Consider the following 13648-nt stretch of genomic DNA (forward strand, 5'->3'; position numbering starts at 1 on the left):
CATCTGTATCTTTGAGGTAAATCCCCAACAGTGCAATTGCTGGGTCGTAGGGCAGGTCTATTTTTAACTCTTTGAGGAACCTCCACACAGTTTTCCAGAGTGGCTGCACCAGTTCACATTCCCACCAACAGTGTAAGAGTGTTCCCTTTTCTCCGCATCCTCTCCAACATTTGTGGTTTCCTGCCTTGTTAATTTTCCCCATTCTCACTGGTGTGAGGTGGGATCTCATTGTGGTTTTGATTTGTATTTCCCTGATGGCCAGTGATGCGGAGCATTTTCTCATGTGCTTGTTGGCCATGTCTATGTCTTCCTCTGTGAAATTTCTGTTCACGTCTTTTGCCCATTTTATGATTGGATTGTTTGTTTCTTTGCTGTTGAGTTTAACAGGTTTTTTATAGATCTTGGATACTGGCCCTTTATCTGATAGGTCATCAGGTAGGGCTTTTAACTCCACCCAAGGACATCTCTCAACTGGGAGAGTTACTTCAGCCATCAACTGTGCCTCACATCTGCTATGGCTTTGTAGTGCAGCAGCAAGAATGCTTAATATATAATAGATTAAAATTTCATCTGAAAAAAGAATAAAGATTCTTGTAATCCCCCAATACCAATTCCTATTCTAAAGTTAACCCGTGACTTGTGGTGTTAATACTTGACTTAAGTGGAAAATTAATACTTAAGTGGAAACCCAGATCCAAAAGACTGAAACTGAACCTTCACCCCAAAATGAAAACAAAATAAAATGAGTAACTTGAGGTTTATGACATATAGTTTAGGTCAACACACATATGAGGAGAAAGGGAAAGAACAAAGCTGAGTGATAGAATACATTCAGTCGGGTTGATGTTTATACAAAGAGTGTAGTGGAACATCAGGAAAAGCTCTATACAAAGTCGCGTGTGCACATCTGGAGGCACCATCCCTCCATGGCACATCCAAGAATGGAGAACTCAGGGAGGAAGCCGTTCCTGTCATTCCAGTTTCAGAAGCTCCACATCTAAGACAAGAGTGGCATTTGGTGGGATAAATGCCTGGGTGCCCAGTAGCACTGTAGGCGTAGCCTAGGAAGATAGTTTGGCTCTCTGACCCACACTCATCTGGGCAACCCCTTCTTCCCAGCCTGGAATCACCTCTTGCTTGCCTAGCATAAACTTAAAGGGCTTGTTTCTGTCCCAGGAGGAATCAAATTTCTTTCCATCTTCAATCATCCCCTTGTAGTTCACCACGCAGGTCTGACCTGCTTCGAGAAGGTGCATACGTTGCTTGGGGAGATGGTCTCCACCTGCACTCCCCTGACGGAGGCAGCTGGGGATGCTGGGCACGGGCAGGTGAGCGGCAGGTGGCGTGGGCCCACAACGGACCTGGCAGCCATTCCCCATAACTTCTATTTTTGATGACTCTTGCCCAGTCTTCAAAGCCCTGCTCAAATGTCTCCTCCTCTGTGAGCCCTCCCCACCCCCGACTCTACCTATCACGCTCAGCAGAAGCATGGGCTCCCTTTCTGTGTATCCATGGCTCTTTGCTCAGACCTCTGGTATTACACTTGAAATATGGTAGCAGAGCTTACTGTGGATATGGCTGCCTCTGCCAACTAGACCACGAACTGTTCAGGTATCACTTAAGTTTCTGCCCCAGATGATCTAAAATCATGCCCGATATAGAGCAAGTTCTCAGTGACACCTGCTCAGCACAACTTGAATAAGTCCCAGTAGAGAAGGGTCTTAAAATGAATCTGTTTAGGATAAAGTTTAATATAGGCACAAGGTTGTATGCTTAACATTGACACTACAGTAGGAAAAGCAAATGAAGATATGGGCAATTCTTGGTTCCTGACTAATTAGTGCCTTTTCAATACTTAGAGATGTCAGAGAACAAATCTGCCACAGATTTAGGCGATGGGACTGGGGATCAAGGGAAAAGTGCTGGTTTACCTGCCATTTTGATTTAAGCATGTTTCCCCGTTAGCAAAGTTTTGTCTAGTAACGATAAAATAAAAAGCACATGGAGCTCTTGCTGGCCCATATGAGACTCAGCAAATCTTTAGTCATTTCAGAGTCTCCATGCCAACTCATTCCTGTACCTTTTGTTCAAGGACAAACAGAACTGATTCTGCCTTTCTTTCTTTTTTTTTTTTTCCTTATTCCTTCCTTCCATGAAGACTTTACAGTGTGAATATTTATAGATTTCTGTGGTCTTTGAGCAAGCCAATGCCCACTATGTTCTCTGCACTATAGGAAACATGGGGCAGGGATCAAAAGATCATTTGGTCAGTGGTGTTCAAGAGATTATTCATTTTACTTGGAAAAAAAAATAGGTAACAGTATTTCTTGACTTTCTTCTATGTGTGAAGGCATTATAAGAGATGAATAAAGCATGGTTGTCGACCTCAAAGTCCTTCGACTTTCAAACAATGGTTTTCAAGTTTCAAGATATGAAATCAATGTAGTAGATTAAGAAGTGCATTTTTTATGTAGAATAGTAAAGAATAGAAAGCATCTGAGTACCTCCTATGAAGTGAAGATATTATCACATAAGATTTAGTCTCAGTAGAGTGGCTATGTGTGTGCACCAGATCACAGCGAAGATACAAGGTTTCTGTAAGATACAGTCAGAAAAGTCAGAAGCCCACTGATTCAGAGGAATCAATGAAGATGTACATAAGTCACTACAATTCAGGTTTTAAGAAATTAAAGTTGAGAAGTGTGAGAGAATCCAATGTCAAATGAACAAGTGTCAAGGATCAAGACTGCTCCAACTACATCACATTTGGACCACTTTGCCTCTTTCCCTTCCCAGGACCAGGGAGCTCTGTATGGAAGTGCTACCCTAAGCATCCTTTCATGAGGTAGTGGACTTAGATGAACTAATTCATTGCTATGTAATATGCAGAAGGACACGGATGAAAAGCTCTCATGTATGTTTTCTGCCATGTGATTAATATTTACTGTCTTTATTATAACAATAAGACATACTCATCATATTATAGTGCAAGATGTAGAAAAATGACCTATAACTTCATTCCCCAGAGATAATCACTTTTGGTATTTTACTTGAGGCCATTTTCTTTACGTATCATATATTATGCGTTTATATACAGATCACTTTTTTGGATCTCTAAATGTGTCTGAGTAAAGCTCAGATATTCAGTCTTGTTCAAGAAAGAACCAACCATGGAGTGCCTGGGTGGCTCAAGTGGCTCAAGCAGTTAGGTGTCCACTCTTGCCTCAGGTTATGATCTCAGGGTCCTGGGATCAAGCAAGCCTCAACATGGGGCTCCTTGCTCAGCTGGGAGCCTGCTTTTCCTTCTCCCTCTGCTTCTCCCCAGGGTTTATGTTTACTCATGCTTGTTCTCTCTCTCCTTCTCTCTCTCTCTCTCTGAAGCTTGTTCTCTCTCCAATAAATAAATAAAATCTTTATAAAAATAAAAGAATCAACCATATCTCTCACATATTTTTTGGAGCATTTGAAGGAAAATCTTAAAAATTTTGAAGCTAATAATCTTTAGAGTTTTATTTTCAAGTTAAATGTAATAAACATGAATTAATTATCAATGGGCTAATCAGTGGGAACACAGAGGTATAAAACATGGTCTTTGCCCTTAAAGGATTTATAATCTAGTAAGGGGAAGAAAGCATTAAATCACTATCAAAACAGTGCATTAAAGCCCAATAAGGAAAAGCAAGTACCAGGTGCAGAGGAGAAAATGATCCAGCTTATCCAAGGGTTATCAAAGGAAGCTGACCCAGGTAGAGGAGAGCTATCGGAGTTGCCAGGCAGTAGGGAACCTACCTAATGGAAAGCCAATTCAAGAATAACTTCCAGTGCTAGCAACAAAGTTTGAAACGAGGTAAGAAGAGCAAAATAGGATAAGGAAATAAATCAGACTCCTCTGTTCAACATTTGGATTCACATGACCCCGCCTGTGTCTCAGGAAACCCGTTCATTTTCCCTGTGAAACATCTATGCAAATGCCCAGTAAATAATACCACGTACAGCCTGTAAAGTCAACACAAAAGGACAGGTGCATGTGCACACACACACACTAATATGTTCAGTGCAGAATGAATTTAACTACACAGGGTAAGTTAGAGGAGGGCTTATTTTGAGTTGATGGAGATGCATTAGTGGAGAAGAAGGTGATCAGTGCCATGTTTTCACAGGCACGCATACTTCTTCATGGATCGAGCTTCCAGCCAGTGACCTGGTGTGCACTCTTATTTCAACCGAGGAGTATATGGCTTCAGATTGATGAATCTCCCATGACCAGCTCCCCATCCAGCAAATTCATAAGTGAGATGTAGGAACACTTAACACAGCATCAGGAAATGCAAGCTGGTCGAGTACCATCTCTTGAAGCTATTTCAAAAACAAAGTCTTATCCTCAGACCAAGAAAGGGCGTGGCTTCAGAGGAAGTGTGCTTTTCTCATTCTGGGCCCAGCCAAGCATCTGAGCCTGGCACAGTGCTGCTGAATGAAGCCATATCAAATCCTTCTCTGTTTTTAAAATAGCAGAATATAAATATATTTCAATTGATAAAAATATAAGAAACTCTGTGATTATGTTATTCCCATCCCAGTATATTTCTTGGCTGGGAAATTGAAGTAGGAGCATATTCTGTCCTTAACATACTGCTCTGCTAGAAGTATGAGATCTGAATTCATTACCACCATTCCTGAACACAAACTTCAAAGCTCCCTTTCACGTGAGAGCAGAGCCTCCTAGGTTTCCTGAAACAATGTTGGCATATGCAGGAAGTGGCAACAAAAGGAAATTTTCTTAAAGTTTAAGATGAGGGATGCCTGGGTGGCCCAGTGGTTGAGCATCTGCCTTTGGCTCAGGGCATGATCCTGGAGTCCCAGGATCAAGTCCCACATTGGGCTTCCTTCATGGAGCCTGCTTCTCCCTCTGCCTGTGTCTCTGCCTCTCTCTGTGTCTTTCATGAATAAATTTTAAAAATTAAAAAAAAAGTTTAAGATGAATAGAAGTGGGCAAGGAATCTTTGGAGCACATAGTCATCATTCCCTGCTGTCAGAAATGCAATAAATAGGGTTGTAAAGAGAAGAAATTGAGTCCTTTTGCCTCGTGCTTCATGGATTACCCACCAAAATGCTGGCCAAACCATGAATTGGGAATCTGTCATGCCTCACAGTGTACAAGCAGAGAGAACGCATCTTACTTTTCTTTCATTTCCATGCTCGCCCTTTGAAGTGTCTGTTTAGAGCCAATAAAATGACATATTTGACACATCCTTAATGATAGCTCAAGAGAGCCAGTAAAATACCCAGGAGCCTAGAATTGCAAAATTAGATTGAATCCATAGAGATTGTCCAGGCTGGCCTCTTGTCTACATATCTTCCTAAAACTGACATTACCAAAGTTTTGAGTGGGGAAGGACCCTGGCCAGGGGGTCAGGTGCCGGTCCTCATTGCCTCCCCCATTTGTCCTGCCCTCCTTAGAAATCTGCCAACTCCAACAGACATTTGCAACCAATTAACCCCAGAGACTTAATAGGTTATATAAGTTTTCCATGAGACACCACAGAACTTAAGGTGAAGCATGGACATGAAGAATGTCTGATAACAGTACAATTCAGTCCCTGCAAACTATCTTTACATTTAAGCACCTAACTACACAATTACATAATGATGGCCAGACATTTCTCCTTTGGAATTTTATAGATTGCTAAGTACACATGTTTATCTGAAATCGCTGATCTTTCAGAGCAGGTTAGAGTGGGGGTGTCCTTTTGAAATTCTGTGACCTGCATCAACTGAATGTGATCCCTGTCACTCCACTTCCTTTATCCATTCATTGCTCATTGGCCAAGTCTCTATTAAGTGAGATGCATTGGGCCAAACTGTGCAGGTTCCATGAGGCTGAAACAGGGTGGCTCAGGCTTAAAGAGTTTGCAGTGTCATTGGGAGGGTAAATTGTGTGCATAGGTAATGATACTAAAAGGTAGGAGGGGTAAAATGGCAAAGCTCTGTGGAATTTTAAAGAAGAGAGAGTAGACTTCAGAAAGTATGACTCAGAGAAAGATCATAAAGGAAGTGACATTTGGCCTGAGGCCCAAAGACCAGGCAGGACATATAAAAATGGGAGACAGCACTCTGGGCAGTGGATAAACAGTGAGGTCAGAAATTTCAGTAGTAGTTGGCAGATGGGAAGCAGTTTCCTTTGACTGAGCAATGGGGTCTATAAATGGAGGTGGTGTGGACACAAGGTTGGAGGGTATCATGGAGTCAGACAATTGTAGGTAACAGAGCTTCAACTTGAGTCTGGATGGTGGGGACCCATGGAAGGGGTTTGATCAGAAAGAAGCCATGTGATCAGAGACAGATGTGTGTGGTTAAAGCCACGTGACACTACAAACACCATTTGTTTTCAGACAGTTTGGTATGACACTACAATATATAGGTATCGTGTTGGTTGTAAGTGGCAGGCAGAACACATGGCGAATACATTCCTTCTTCTTTCATTACTTCTCTTAACATTCGTAAACTCTTTAAAATTGACGTGCCCATTTTGTATGCAACTGATCTCGTTTATTCCTTACCACAAGCCTATGAAGGTTTATCTCATGTTAGGTGAAGAAAACCCAAGAAGGTTTGTTGATTGGACATCTGGTCAAATAGCTGGTTAGTGACAAAGTGGACACTGGAATCTTCTGCCTGCAGATCCAGGGAATTCCCTCTTATATGACAGGGCCCTCAATACATAGTTGTTACTGTACCGTTAACCACCAGCCCTGTGAAATAATACAGTGGGTCTTTTTATGTGTAAAACATTATCACAGCACCCGGGTGGCTCAATGGTTGAGCATCTGCTTTTGGCTCAGGTCGTGATCCTGGGGTCCTGGGATCGAGTGCCACACTGGGTTCCCCATGGGGAGCCTGCCTCTCTCTCTGCCTGTGTCTCTGCCTATGTCTCTGCCTCTCTCTGTCTCTCATGAATAAATAAATAAAACCTTTAAAAAAAAATTACAGGTAAAAAGGAAAACTCTTATTGCAGAAATATGAAGTTATTTTCTGGAAAACTGACACTTCTGGAAAATGCAGCTAGATAATCTTTTATATATTCATAGAAGACCCCTAAAAAACTCAAATTAGATTAAGGAAGATGTCAAACAAAGTGTCATGTCATCTAAAAAGGTCGAGCTCAGATGGGGACAGATTTTCTAAGAGGACAGGTAAAAAGAAGGGAGCATTAGATTCATCTTTGAAAATGTAAAATGCAACATAAATACCTCCTCCATGTGATCCGCCCTTCAGGGCAATCTCAGAACAGATGATCCTCCAAATAACCGCTTAAGAGAACCATGGTATAATTATGCCTTCCTCGGTAAATGAAAATACCAAGGCTCATTAACTTGCCCCAGGTCACACTAGTAAAATACTGGGACTGGGACTCAGGTGGTTCTTATACCTCTTAATTCAAAGCCACTTTGCCTTTAGATTTACATCAGGACCTTTGAGATGATTTAATAATAAAGTGTTACAGACTGTGTATTTGATTTGGGATACATAACCTATTCTAGTGGTTCTGCATACTGATCATCCATATCTATTAGGTTTTATTGGGATAGATTTTTGTTTAGGCTTTGGGAAGCGCTATCCAAGTCAGAATAGGATGCTAAGGAACACTACCACTTATATCCTTAAATGTTTAAGTGTGTTAAAATATCCAGGTTCAGTGATGAGGACCTCCTGAAGGTCCACTTATTCATGTCCAGCCTTTAAACAGAGAGGCAAGGGTGAGGAGGCTTACAGAGGAGCAACTAAGGCCCTAAAGGCTTTGGGAAGCTTGATATTGAATTCAGTGGGACAGTGTGAGCAGTGCTTTCCCATAGCACTCTCAGAGCTGGAGCAGAAGTGAAGAGAGAGGGAAGGAAAGAGGTAGACCTGGGCTCTTCCCCCAGTGCATGAGGAAGAATGTCAGTCCCTGGTGCAGAGTGCAATCCAACTCACATTTCCATTTTCAAAATTTTATTTTTAACTTGGACAATAATGAACGAATGATACATTCTTACTCTAAATCTTCTAACAGGAGAGATGGAACTACCATCTCCCCCTGACCAGCACTTGGTCTCACTCTCCTCCCTAGAGGATTTTCTCCTCCCTCAATTTTGGGCATATTCCTCTGGACAATTGTAAGTTTATATTTATGCTCAGTGTGCATTTGGAAATCTATACATCTGTTTTGATAGTGGTATCTCTCTTTTGCATCTTTTTTTTTATTATTATTAATGAGAGACACACAGAGAGAGGCAGAGACATAAGCAGAGGGAGAAGCAGGCTCCCCACAGGGAGCCTGATACAGGACTCAATCCCAGGACCCCAGGGTCATGACCTGAGCCACAGGCAGATGCTCAACCACTGAGCATGGGTGGCTGTGCACCTTAGTAAAGATACTGAGAAGTCGATTACCTTAAGACACTAAGTTAATAGAATTTGCCCCATTAACACAATCTCTATGCCCTATGATGCATTTAAGAGTCAATCACTAGTCCAAGCACTCAGACACTTCACACAGCATTGGTTTCCTATTCACAGTCACGCTTTGAGAAGCAGTCTAGCTGTTAAAGTCCAGTTTAACTTCTAATAAACTGATATTTGGAAGAAAATGACAGTAATATAATATATAGGTTTAGGGAGCATAATTAGACACGACTGATGAATGGCAGGATGTTAAAAGTGTTGCTGCCCAATGTACAGGCTATTTTTCTGGGATAAAAAGAGAAAAGTTTCAATGACCTGATTTTAAAAGCCAAACCAGGGCAGCCCCGGTGGCGCAGCGGTTTGGTGCCGCCTGCAGCCTGGAGTGTTATCTTGGAGACCTGGGATCGAGTCCAACGTCGGGCTCCCTGCATGGAGCCTGCTTCTCCCTCTGCCTGTGTCTCTGCCTCTCTCTCTGTGTGTCTATGAATAAGTTTTAAAAATCTTAAAAAATAAAAAATAAAATAAAATAAAAGCCAAACCAAACCAAATCTTCAGAACAACAGAAATCTCATTCTTTGCATTTGTGTGCTCCTCCAATAATTCCAAGAGCATTAGTTAGAATAAGAGAAAGAGTTACCATGGTGTTGCCTCTTTAGAACTTCCAGGATGATGTCAGTGTGTAGTATGCTAATCAGAAATGGAGCACAGTCACTGTTTGTTCCACTCCTTTGTGATTAATATTCATTACTGTTGCCCTGGCATATGAAGTGATCATCCCTTTTTCATGGTGCACGTGTGGGCAGCAGCAGACAGAGGAGACATCATAATTTTAGGCCATTTACAAAGGCCCAGCTACCAGAACAGATGGATCAGAGGCCATCCACCTACATTGTACTTCAAAACACCCTGCCTCTCTGTCGACTACAAAACTGACTCGAGATGTCCTTATTACCAAGCAGGGATTGAGAACATGAGTGTTGCCTCACTGACCCTTAAAGGTTGAGCAATGACTTTGGATATGATAAAGCTCTGTACACTTCACTGAATTTTCTCACAGAATTAGCCTCTCCTTGAATAAAACTGATGTAGTATGTGTTAGATATTGACACTTGGGGGACACTTTGCTAGAACTTTTGCCTTGAGCTAGTGTGCTCTGGAGAAGAATTTAAAAGGAATGTGGGGTTTGGTGGGGCATGTCTGACCCTGACGCTGCATTCTGATAAAACAGACCAGTTTCTGGGGCTTCTGAGGCTGTCCATCTTCCCATGGAGATGAAATTAAGCCAGTTATGTTAATGCCTTAAATGAATGCCTTCATTACCTGCCAATGAATTTAGTATACCAAATCCCACAGACAGCCTTTTGGGTATCTAACCACATGGAACTTCTCTTCATTGTGGAAAAATAGTAGTCCCTGAAGGTCTAATGAAAAATAAGAAGTCAACAAATAATGGAGTTTTACTCTTTATTTTCCTCCCTTAGAGACAGCTGGTAGGGTGTGAATCTGCACACAATAAAATTCTACAGTGACTTGTAATAGATCACCGAAAATGAACGAATAATAAGACTACATCTAGAAGGAAACATGGGGTTCCTCTAGCATTTCCACATGGGCCAGCTAAAAAACTTAAATTGTCCCTATAGGAGAAGTACTGTGCCTCTGTTTTCTTCCAACAAAAGGAAGAAACAGATACAAAAATATTTAATTTTTTTAATTCCAGTTTAATCAATGTACAGTGTTATATTAGTTTCAAGTGTACAATATAATCAATACTTTAGTACTTCAGTACTTCCATACTTTACGCAATGCTCATCAGGATAAGTATGCTCTTAAAGCCCATCACCTGTTTCTCCCCTCCCACCTCTCCTCTGGTGACCATCAGTTTGTCCTCTATAGTTAAGAGTCTGTTTTTTCACTGGTCTCTTTTTTCTTTGTTCATTTGTTTTGTTTCTTTAGTTCCACATATGAGTGAAATCATATGGCATTTGTTTTTCTCTGACTGACTTATTTCATTTAGTATAATATATCTGAGTTCCATCCACATTTTTGTAAATGGCAAGATTTCATTCTTTTTTATGGCTGAGTAATATTCCAGGTAGATAGATAGAAAGATAGATGATAGATAGATAGATGATAGATAGATAGATAGATAGATAGATAGATGATAGATAGATGATAGATAGATGATATAGATAGATAGATGATAGATAGATAGATAGATGATAGATAGATAGATAGATGATAGATAGATAGATAGATAGATAGATGATAGATAGATGATAGATAGATGATAGATAGATAGATAGATAGATAGATAGATAGATAGATAGATAGATGATAGATAGATAGATGATAGAATGAGGCTAATAGGTACCATTTTAACTCGAATTCAAGGAGAATTTCCTGAGAATTACAGCTATGTAATGACAAAATGGGTTGCCCTTACTAATATCTACTGTTAAGGATAGAGCAAACTGAGGCATCTGGGTGGCTCAGTCAGTTAGGTGTCAGCCTTTGGCTCAGGTCAAAATCCTAGGGTCTTGGGATTGAGTCCCACATCAGGGTCCCTGCTCAGCAGGGAGTCTGCTTCTCCTTCTTTCTCTTCCTCTGCCCCTCCCCTGGTCTCTCTCTCTCTCTCTCTCTCTCTCTCTCGCTCTCTGTCAAATAAATACATAAAATCTTTAAAAAGAAAAGAAAGAAAGGATAGAGCAAACTGTGGTTTGTTTCTCCATTCAATCCTTCCCATCAGTCTATTACATTATTATCAAGCCTATTTCACCAATAAGGATGTTGAGATGCAAATATACTGGACAGTTTATTCTGAGTTACCTGATGAGTAAGTAGCAAAACAGGAAGTCACCCCATGTGTCTTGAGTTTAAAGCTCAGACTCTTAACCAAGACACTGACACCCATCTTGGTAATCGGGGATGCAGGGGTAGGGAGAACATGGTCTGAGAATGTTGTAGATGGAATGCAATGCCGACAAAGGGAAAAGGCTTATAGAAGAGTCTGGAATTTTTTTCCCAACCTCCAGATTCAGGGGAGACTTATCTATATCTAAAAGATAAGTTTATTTTAAAGATATCAGAGGTTACAAATGGACTGAATCTGCTGTAGTCAGTTCACAGCGAATTTTCCCTTATGCCCCACTTAGTCACAGTAGAAAGAAGTTACATAACGCCTGTGCAAGAGCTGATTAAGAAAGAGATACTAGAAAACTGTAGAAAATGCTTCCTCAATAAGGTGTTGAGTGGAGAAATAGGATGGTATAAACCAAATGTAGCAAACTGCAGCCCCTGGGCAAATCAGGAATTAGACCCACAGATATGCTGTTGTTCATTAGATTTTGGTTGATTTTTACCCTGCTCATTTTTGTGGGCTTTGTTTGGTTGGTTTTGCTTTTAAATAGTTGCCAATATCTTAAAGTCAGGACTTTTAAATACATTTTTTTTATTTTTATTTATTTATTTATGATAGTCACAGAGAGAGAGAGAGAGGCAGAGACATAGGCAGAGGGAGAAGCAGGCTCCATGCACCGGGAGCCCGATATGGGATTCGATCCCGGGTCTCCAGGATCGTGCCCTGGGCCAAAGGCAGGCGCCAAACCGCTGCGCCACCCAGGGATCCCAGTCAGGACTTTTATATGCTTTTCTTGAAGAGACAAATCTGGCAACACTGGATCTGAATCCACAGGTTCAATGGTCCTGTGTTTCCAGAAGGTTCCTATCATGCCCTTTTGTCTTACAACTTGCCTGCCTCACTCAGTATGCCATCTACCCAGCTCTTGTAGTCATGTGGGCATAGACCCACCTCCTTATGACAGCTTTAAGAACACTTTTTAAGTTGCTAAAGTTCACTACATGGAACAAGGCATAATTTTATTTCTGAAGCAATTTTGCACAAAGGAGCATTAAAGAAAATAAACTTGCTGTATATCTAAAGAACATCCACAAAACAGTTGAAGGCTTAGGCCTTGCATACCAAATTCTAATTTCTGGCCTGTTTTACAGATGCTAAACCATACTTCAAGTGTGGACATTCATATATCAGTATAAGCCATATCCTTCTAGACAGGTCCTTGTGTTTTTTTAATCTTACTTTATTTGGGCTTTTCTAAAATAGATCACTCTTAAGTACTGCCTTTGTGGAAATGGATCTTAAATTTATATTTTTTTATAACATAAAGGTTTGGTAGAAAGTAATTATCAATAGAGGGATAGGTGGGTACACTTTTTAAATGCACACTAATTAAATTTTAACTGTTGAAGAAAATGTATCTTGATAACACTTATCTCAGGTTTAACAATTTTAATATTAATTTTATAGGTTTTTTATTTTTTTAAAAAAAGCTATGTTTGAGGTGCCTGGGTGGTTCAGTTGGTTAAGTATCTGACTCTTGATCTCAGGGTCCTGAGTTCAGGCCCCACATTGGGCTCCATGCTGGGCGTGGAGCCTACTTAAAAAAAAAAAAAAAAAGCCATGATTTAATACACATTTTCTAGGCCAGGACTCCTGTTGACACAGTAAATCTGTCCTTTGTTTCCTTATAAATTTTCTGACATAGATGGCAATGTCATTTTTATTTTTTATTTTTTTTTAACTTTTTTTTTTTTAAGATTTTGTTTATTTATTCATGAGAGACACAGACAGAGAGAGAGGGGCAGAGACACAGGCAGAGGAGAAACAGGCTCCATGCAGGGAGCCCGATGTGGGACTCGATCCCGGGTCTCCAGGATCACGCCCTGGACCGAAGGCCGGCACTAAACCTCTGAGCCACCCAGGGATCCCCCCGCAATGTCATTTTTTTTTTTTTTTTCGCAATGTCATTTTTAAAGTAAAGTCCAGAAAATACTTTCTCTTGAAAGGCCTATAATAAAAATTATATTCTTAGGACTGCTATAATTATTGGCCTGAACATTTATCTAGGCATAAAGGAAAATTATTACTTCTAGTAGATATCTAGTAATCTGTTGTTATAAACTCAAGAAAAATCCAACAGACTTAGTCAAAATTCAATCAAACTAATCCTCCATATCACAGAAAGGATTCTTAGTCTAATGCATCAATGGAAAAATGATAAAAAAAATATTCCAGAAGTGCCAGCTTTGCCAAGATCTGAGACAAAACTGAGGGACTGCTTGCTCCCCAAGCAGCAAGTAAGCAAAAGACTGAACAATATGGACAATTCATGACAAATGCTAATTCAGA

The 13648-nt window shown here is 40.5% G+C and overlaps 1 protein-coding gene and 1 pseudogene across 18 annotated transcripts in view; one reads left to right on the plus strand and one right to left on the minus strand.

Annotated features, from left to right (window-relative positions):
• The window catches only part of CHRM3 (cholinergic receptor muscarinic 3), a 504026-nt gene that overhangs the window by 424085 nt on the left and 66293 nt on the right, over window positions 1-13648 (plus strand). The window lies entirely within an intron of this gene.
• LOC121486359 lies at window positions 972-1372 on the minus strand (annotated as a pseudogene).

The sequence above is a fragment of the Vulpes lagopus genome, chromosome 3 (genome assembly GCF_018345385.1).
Source record: "Vulpes lagopus strain Blue_001 chromosome 3, ASM1834538v1, whole genome shotgun sequence".
Taxonomy (NCBI): domain Eukaryota; kingdom Metazoa; phylum Chordata; class Mammalia; order Carnivora; family Canidae; genus Vulpes; species Vulpes lagopus.